Raw genomic sequence first — 9,315 nt, forward strand, 5'->3', positions numbered from 1 at the left:
GGGCTACAGCTGGGATACAGAGTTAATAAAATGTAACTAATAATAATAAAAAGAAAAACCTCAAATGAGAACACATGCTTGAGAAGATGTGGAGAAAGGGGAACCATCCTCCATTGCTAGTGGGAATGTCACTTTTACAACCACTTTGGAAATCAATCTGGTGCTTTCTCAGACAATTAGGAATAGTACTACCTCAAGATCCAGCTATACCACTCCTAGGCATATATCCAAAATATGCTCAAGTATACAACAAGGACATTTGCTCAACCATGAAGAAACCATAATAGCTTTCTTCATAATAGCCAGAAGCTGGAAACAACCCAGATGTCCCTCAGTTGAGGAATGGATACAGAAATTGTGGTACATTTACACAATGGAATACTACTCAGCAATTAAAAACAAAGAAATCATGGAATTTGCAGGCAAATGGTAGGAACTAGAAAAGATCATCCTGAGTGAGGTATCCCAGAAGCAGAAAGACACGCATGATATATACTCACTTATAAGTGGATATTAGACACATAATATAGGCTCATCATAGAAAATCTGTACATCTAAAGAAACTAAGCAAGAAGGAGGACCCTGAGTAAGATGCTTAATCCTTATTGAGAAAGGCAAAGGCGATAGACATTGGAAGAAGGTGAAACCAAGGAACAAGACAGGAGCCTACCACAGAGGGCCTCTGAAAGACTCAACCCAGCAGGATACTAAAGCAGATGCTGAGATTCTTATCCAACTCTGGGCAGAGTGCAGGGAATCTCATGAAAGAAGGGGGAGATAGAAAGACCTGGAAGTGTCTGGAGCTACACAAGGAGAGCAACAGAACCAGAAAATCTGGGCCCAGGGGTCTTTCCTGAGACTGACAGTCCAATCAAGGACCATTCATGGAGATAACCTAGAAGCCCTGCACAGATGTAGCCCATGGCAGCTCAGTCTCCAAATGGGCTTCCTAATAAGGGGAGCAAGGGCTGTCTCTTTGATCATCTCTTTGATCAGCCTTACCAGGTCACAGAGGAAGACTATGAAAGACAGTCCTGATGAGACCTGATAGGATAGGGTCAGGAAGGGGAGGATGTCTTCTCCTATCAGTGGACTGGGAAGGGGGCATGGGAGGAGATGAGGGAAGGAGGATTGGGTTGGGAGGGGACGAGGGTGGGGCTACAGCTGGGATACAAAGTGAATAAATTGTAATACATAAAAATTATATTAAAAATAAAATAATAAAAAAAACTAAGGAAAACAAAGGAGACTGCCATGTTTGTAGTTATTTTTCAGTAGGGGTTTTCCTCCCCATCCTCACACAGCCTAATGTGGTGTGGCAAGTTCAAGTGAGCAAGCCTGCCTGTGCAGAATGCTGCTGTGCCTCACCCTATGATCTTAACTCAGCCCCCCCTTCCTGTGGACATTGACCAGCACAGTCATGTCCCTGCGGTGTGGGCCTCTGAGTAGGCAAGCGAAGTGCACAGAGCTGAGCTTCACTTCCAACAGAGATATGAGACCAAGGCATGAAGAGTGACTGCCCAGTGCCCAACTTCATGACCACGTGGTGCTGAGCCCACATGAGAACTGCTGTTGGAACCTAGGCTAAACAAGGAGTGTTCAGACTCATTCACTGATCTTTTTGTTCCATTATTTTCCATGATAAAAAGTTTTACTATTAATATATATATATACAGTAAAAAATATATGAATAGTATTCATATATATATTAATGTTCTTGCAACACATACCAACAGATCATTAGGTGTTTTGAATCCCACATCCAAATGCTCTTTCCATGGAGACTTTCCACCTCACCCTCAGAAGAGCATATTCCTTTGCCCAATGCCCTTCTTCCTTACAGTAAAAGCACACTGGTTATGTCCCAACTTTGGTTTGCCTCTGGTTCCGCCTCTCGCTTTCAGTGTCTTGAGCTATCTTCCTTCAGTATCCTCCTGTGGTGACCCATAGACTTGTATACTCAATGGCTGCTAGCAAGATCTTAGCCATCAAGCTTGCCATATCTTTGTTACTCTGTTGGTTGATCCTGATTTGCTTGTCCTCTGGACTTCCCCTATTGTTATGCACCTTAGCTACCATGGTTACTCTCTGAGACTCTTTTCCTGCAAATTCTCTAGACCTTGGAGCTTTCTCCTAATATCTGGTGCAGCCTGGGCCACAAAGGACATTGCTACTGTGGCCTTATGTTCAGCTGCTTCTGGATCACATGGTGTACACCCCCAGAAAGCTTCCATGATCCTTTCCAGGAAAAGCCATGGGGCTTTCATCTGGTCCTTGCTTAACATCATAAACTTTAGTCAAATCACTCTTGGTGGCCACTTTGAGACCTGCCAACAGAGCCCAGCGGCAGACAAGGAGCCTCTCCTTACCTGCTGCTATGTTGTAGTCCCAGGTAGCTCTCTGCAAGGGGAAGCTGGTATCTACATCAGCCTGGCTGGTGGTTGGCTCCCTATTTGTGCCAGCAATCAATTTCCTAGCTTCCACCTGGATATGTTCCTTTTCTTCCTTGGTGAACAGGATCTGCAATAGCTGCTGACAATCATCCCAAGTGGGCTGATGGGTAAGAACAGTATCAAGCAATTGTATGAGATCCTTTGGATCTTCTGAAAACTTCCTTTCCTTCCAGTTGTAAAGATCACGAGTAGCAAAAGGCCAGTAATGATGAGGCTGATTGCTGTGGTCATCAGCCAGCCTTGCCACTTAGAGAGGCGGGGCCATTGTGGAATCCACCTTGGGTGTGGCTGCCCACCTGCTTCTGGTTCCTTGAGCAGGTCCTTCAGCCTGGGCCTGCCTGTGTCATGGTGGCTTGCCTACCCTGCTGTGGGAATGGCATCTGCTGCAGCTGCAGCTTCATCTTCGGCCTGAGCCTCTATGTTTCCAGGCGACCTAGCCCGTAAAGGGATAGGGTAAGGAGGAGGGGAAAGATTAGGGCCTCCTCTGTTCTCACCTGTAATGCTGGATCCAGGGGAGGTGCAGTGGCAGTTGGACGAAGCAGTTGGCTCTTCCCGCTCTGTGTCACTCTGCCATAGTCAATGCTTTTTTCGCTCCCGGACCTAAATAAATTGGTTTACCATAGGGGAAAGGTTTGAAAGGCTTGAGCCATGGGGAGGTTAAACACCAGGTCCTCCCAAACCGTGATGTAGGGAACCTGGTCTGGGTGACCTGTGTTTGAGGATCACTGATTTGACTGCTAGGATCACTTTTAAGTTGAAAGATTCCTCCCGTGGCCACCAGACATCGAAGGAGGGCCATTCAGAGCTGCAGAAGATGGTGAGTTTGTCACTGTTGAGAGAGAGGGAATGGTCCCATCCCCTGGCCCTAACTTCTCTGAAGTGGGCCAGGAGCAAGTCCAGGGGAGTGGAAGGAGTCTGTCCCATATCGCACATCATCTTGTCTTGTCCAAAGAAACGAGAACAGTAATTGCAGGCAGCAAGACAGACAAATACAAACAACAGATCCCGCCAGTTCAGCGGGTAAGAACCCCAAACCAGTATGTTGGCAACACTTCCTGTCTCCATGGGAGCAACCCACTCTCTTCTAGGCCTAGCAAACAGACTTGGGACTCGGTGTTCCTCTGGTGAGGTCCTCTGTCCTCATCTATCAAACAGACTTGGGACCCAGAATCCCTTGCAGTGATATAGGGCCCTCTGCCATGCCACAATTCCATGACCATAGCCCTCCAGCTCGTCAGCTTACAGTCCTATAGATGTGACTCCCCCTCCCCCCAGTTACCCACTTCTTACTGCAAGGAGATCTCAAAAAGACACAGCAGAACAAAGACACAGAACTTGGCCAAGGCAAAAGCGTTTACGCAAGTTCCGATCCTCCATCTTGTGGGTCCTGAGGGGTCTTGGGGTTTCTGGCCAATGCACCAAATGTTATGCCTGATTCACGAACTCCCAAAAGACCACCAGGAGTCGAGTCCATTGCAAAACACATGAGGATCTTTAATTGAAGCTCGAGCTAGCACTCGCATAGACACCAAGGCACTGGTATCCAGCTGGATGGCTCAGTGAGGAGGGCACTTTTGGCTAAGCCTGGTCACCTAAATTCAGTCCCCAGTACCCACATGGTAGGAGAGAACTTGACACCACAAAGGTCCTCTGACCACACATGCTGTAGCATGACACCACACTGTCAGGCACACACACCCCTACACTAAAAACATGTTAAAAAATTTAAGGGGCTGGAGAGATGGCTCAGCATAGTCATCAGAAACATCTTTATGACTTCTAGGTAAACTGACTGTGTCCATAATTGTGTTATTACTGTTAATTTATGATTCCAGCCTTCCCCGTTTCAAACATCAAGAGTAGAAATTGTTTCAAAACAATCAAAACACCAGCCCTGAGTATTAGAGGATGGGGAGAAAAACTTCTGGTGATAATTTGAGGGTAACATTCACTCTTTAAACTGAATTTCTAAGGTCAACTTTGTTTTCTGGAAAATGTTCTCCCAGGAGCACCTGGGAGTCATGTCTTTAGCCTCATGGAACCATTTTCAGTCAGAGGCAGCGAAGTCACCATGCAGACTGTCTCCCCCAGGGGGTTACTGCCTGAGGGACAGGAGCCAGGAGGCCCCATAGTTTCAGGCCCTGAGGTGTCAGTGTTCAGAGCTGGCTGTAGGAAGCTCATGGTGGGTATAGAGCCCTTGAGAAACTGGCCATCCTTCAGAAACAGGGAGGGCTCTTCCAGGACACGCCTAGTGGGTATCCCAATCAGTAATGCCAGAATCTTCTAAGGGCCTTTGGTGTAAAGGCTGTTTGTGGAAAACAAGAAGACAAGGAAGGACTGCCTCTGGCTGGAGTGGAGAGGCAGCAGGAAGCAGCAGCCTCTGCCAAGAAGATGCTGCCCTCTAGTGGCGCTGTGAAGCGTGCCTGGTCTGTGCACACTAGCCAGCCCCTCCTACAGTGTGTTATCTCCATGAGGGTGTCTGCGTGTGGAGGACACCTACACAGATTTACTAGAGTACCCGCTCAGCTGAAAGGATGGAGTAGGTGGGAGAGGTACCTACAGAACGTAATCTTCTTGTTCTGTGACAAAATACCCGACAAAGCAATGGAAGGAAGGAAGAAAGAAAGGAAGGAAGGGAGGGAGGGAGGGAGGGCGGACTTTGACTCTCTTTGAGGGCCACTGTCCATCCTGGCGGGGAGGCCCACAGCAGGATCGATGTTCAGGAAGGGCAGGGAGGCCAAGAAACACAGAGAGGGCTGAGAATGGCCTATGCTGGTGCTCAGCCTGCTTTCTAAATGAATTCCAGGGCTCTAGCTGGTGGAATCGTGTGACCCACATTCATGACTCTTCCCTCATCGATTACCCCAATTTAGAAGTCCTCCCAGGTGTGCCCAGAGATGTGTCTCCTGGGTGATGCTAGTGCCTGTCAAGTTATCAATCAATAGTAACCGGGGCAGGATAGACAGCGGAAATGTGGGGACACGGGAAGGGACAGCCCCTCAGCTGGGGTAGAAGCCTCTTGCCAACTGAGAAGCTGGGATTCCAGCACAGTCAGCAACAGCTGGGCCTGCAAGATGACTCCGCCCATAAAGGCCTTGCTGGCAGCCGGAGGACTTGAGTGGGATCTGGTACATAGTAAAAGCGAGAACTAGCTTCCACAAATTGTCCTCCAACCTCCACACTTGAACTGTGGTACATTCACACACAGAGACCGTAAATAAATAAATTTAAAGCAAACCAGCCTTTTCTATAAAGTCTTAATATTCGTCTCTCGGATAGATATTTTATGTTAAACAATGACTGGGTTTAAGGCCCAACAGTTAGGATCTTGGGCCTCCGTCATTTCACAGGCATGGCCTCAGAATCTCAGGCAAAACTTTTAACTTTCTTGGCAGTAAAAAAAAATATCCTTCCAGTGTCCCTGTGGTTAGACTCATACCTGTCAGCTGTAGTCCTGCCAGGTGTCCCTGAAGAACCACACAGCAACCTCCTTTAGGCTTCTTAGCCACTCTGTGGAGATAGCATCCTCAAACTCCGCCAAATCCTACACGTGGCCCATGCACACCACAGCTGGAAGCTCCTGAGGAGCCCACACCCATGCTCTCTATGTGTGTTGTCTCTTTCTCAACCCTCGTGCCTAAGCTTCTATTAAAATATCAAAATTAAGGCCCAACTCCACTAGACCTAGAAAGTCTTTTCTGGGCTGAGACCATGGCTAGTCAGCCTGAGTTGAGGTTCCGGAAAGGCCCAGGAGCTCCTCAGGGTGCTGCAAATGACCTTGGGCAGCTGTGCTTCCTGCCTCTGTCCCCACAAACACTAACTGTCCTCCTCAGCTTTCTGTTGTTGAGTTAAACATTAGGACCAAAACTGGCTGTGGGAGGAAAAGGTTTATTTGGTTTACAAGTTATAGACCACTGAGAGGAAGCAATGTAGGAACTGAAGCAGGAAGCACAGAGGACACGCTTCCTGGCTTCTTCCTGCTTCCTCAAAGCTTAGTGTCTTATGCAAGCCAGGGCCCAGGGTGGCACCACCCATGAGGGGATTGGGGAGAACACAAGATGGAGACCAGAGGGAGAGAGAGGGATAGGAAGGGAGAGAGGAAGGGGGAAAGGGAGAAGGGAGAGGGGGAGAGGTCACTCTTTAAAAGATGCTCCTTCTTAATAGGTGTGTTCAGTTGAATACTAAAATTGTGTGACTAACAATCACACTGATGTTAACCATTGCACCCAGTCAGACAAACCAATACATACTGCTGATGTTTGGTCCTGAGGCGGGAGCCCAGGGCCTCATGCTCACCACACACTCCACCGCCGAGCTACGCCTCTGCCTTGATCAGGGGTTCCTATCAACAGACATTGCTGGCCTAGATTTTTTAACAAACCTACTTTATTTAGGGTTCTTAAACACTTCTACCTCCCTTCCCACACACCAACACCTCATAGGAGAGAAAGAGGTTGGTGGGGACAGGGCGCGAGTTCCCTCTGCTACTTCCCTCTGGGTAGGGTCGTAGGATTCTTTTGGGGGCAATACCAATGTCAGTCATCAAGAAGTCCAGAAGTCCAGGTGACCAGCAAATCAGCAAACAGCAAATGGAGCAGCAGGACGAGCCAGCAGCCAGCAGTCCTCCTCCGGGCAGCCAGCAGTCCTCCTCCGAGCAGCCAGCAGTCCTCCTCCGGGCAGCCAGCAGTCCTCTCCGAGCAGCCGCGCCCTCTTCCTCTGGGCTGTCATATTTACACCCCTCAAAGTCCTCAGACGTCAACTGATTCCACCTGGCAAAGACCACGGTCTGCACGAGACACTTGACAGGTGTGGACAAACTAAAACCCCCAACTTGGAATTTTAACAAAAACATGTTTACATCCCATAAACCAAAACATCCACAACAAGAGGTTACATTTGTTTTGAGATTTATTTATTTTTATTTCATGTGTGGGTGTTTAGTTCTGTGTGCCCCATGTTACGGTGCCCGCTGAGGGCATGCTTCGGCCTCCCGAGTGCTGGGGCTAGGGGTGCCGCTGATAGAGATGGAGACCCACACCTAGTGAGTCTCTAGTAAACTAAAATAAGGTGCCCTCAGGTTTGGCAACACAACCCAGCGCCACATTAGGAACATCTCCCCCCACTCGCCAGAGGAAGACAGATCAGCCAAACCATGTGAGGCTGTGTGTCCCAGCACAGCGAACCCACCAGTAGCCAGAGCGGAAAGCCTCGGGATAGCTGATCCCAGCACCCCAACCTGCCATCGGAGCCGAGGCGCCCTCTTCCAGTGTCCCCTCTGCTGGATGGCTCAGCCGGAATGGGAGGAAAGATCGCTGCAGAAACTGCTGCCTGCTGGGGCCCTGAAGCAGAGACTTGGAATGAGATAATGTGGAGGCCTTGCCTTGCTAAAAGCTGTTTTACTCAGGTTCTTGGTTTGGTTTGGTTTGTTTATTTTGGCATGGTTTGAGTGTGTGTGTGTGTGTGTGTGTGTGTGTGTGTGTGTGACGGGATCTAGAGCGTCATGCCTGTTAAATACACATTCTATTGTTGAGCGCCATATACTCTGAGGACTGTCCATCTCTGTGACAGACTGACGCAGGATTCAGACCCCAGAGGAGGGACAAGGTGGCCCACAGTCATAAGTAACAACTGGCCCTGCTTTGCTTTGGGGTTCAGACTCCTGGAGCTGCATCTCTGTCTCTGTCTCTCTCCTGTCTCCAGGACAAGAAAATCTCAGCTCAATGGCTCTACCTGGTGTCTGGAAGAAGCAATCACAACACTGCTCGGGAGCCACTGGGGAGCGCTGAATAAGGCAGATAATATTAAAAATAATCAAATATTTGAGACATTTAGTAAGATACTATTAATATACAAACATGTTTTTGTTTTAAAAGATGAGCCATGATGTCTGTTGCTTAAATTCTTCAGCAAATCCTGGTGAGGTGATACATGCCTGTAAGGCCGGCACTTTGGAGACAAGAGGCTTTGAGCATTGGAGCCCGAGGTCATCCTTGTCTCCATAGTGAGTCTAGGCTAGCCTGGACTACATGGCACCGTCTCTCTCTCTCATACATACAAATCACCTAAGGAAATGGAGAAGGAGAAAAAGGAATCCAACAACATTTAAAAGACATTTTCCCTTAAAGGCCCATCACTGAGAGTAGCATTTCTCACATACACACACACACACACACACACGTATGTTTGTACACATGCATGCAGGCACCTTCGGTCAACACTGGCATCTTCTTCAATCACTGTCCACTGTAATTTTTGACTCAGGGTCTCTCAATGAAATGTGAGTTCACAACCAGACTAGACTTCTTGGACAGCAAGCCCCACAGACTTTTCTTGTGTCCGCCTCCTCAGCAGACTACAGACGCCTACCATTCCTGCCATTTACTTTTTAATACTTTTTATTTCAAAACAGCGTTTTACGTTTTGTTTAGTGTGTGCGTGTATGGTGTGTGTCTGTGTGTGTATTCGTATGTATATAACTTGTTTTTTAATTCTATCTTATTGGGGTCTTTAGGCCTCTACCTCTCTTCCAACCTCTCAGCCCTAGGTAGGAGAGAGGTCAGTGGGGAGAGGGGGCACAGAGCCCTTTACTTCTACCGGCTGTTTAGGGTCTAGGGTTCTGTTAGGGCTCTGTACCAATCTCTGTCAACAGTAGACCCAGCCAGCAGGCTCCTCCACGCTGCTGCACCCCGAAATGTTTCTATTTATCTGTCTGCTCCAAACGGCCACACGCCTCTGGTCTCTCCAAACTGCTCCATGCCACAGGCCACCATCCCGCACCGTGCCACGCCTTCTCTCTCATCTTTACACCCTCAGAGCCCTGCACCACACCTCTCTTCATGCTGTATGGGTAGGCCCTTCCAGC

Source organism: Meriones unguiculatus, chromosome 3 (assembly GCF_030254825.1).
Source record: "Meriones unguiculatus strain TT.TT164.6M chromosome 3, Bangor_MerUng_6.1, whole genome shotgun sequence".
NCBI classification, from domain to species: domain Eukaryota; kingdom Metazoa; phylum Chordata; class Mammalia; order Rodentia; family Muridae; genus Meriones; species Meriones unguiculatus.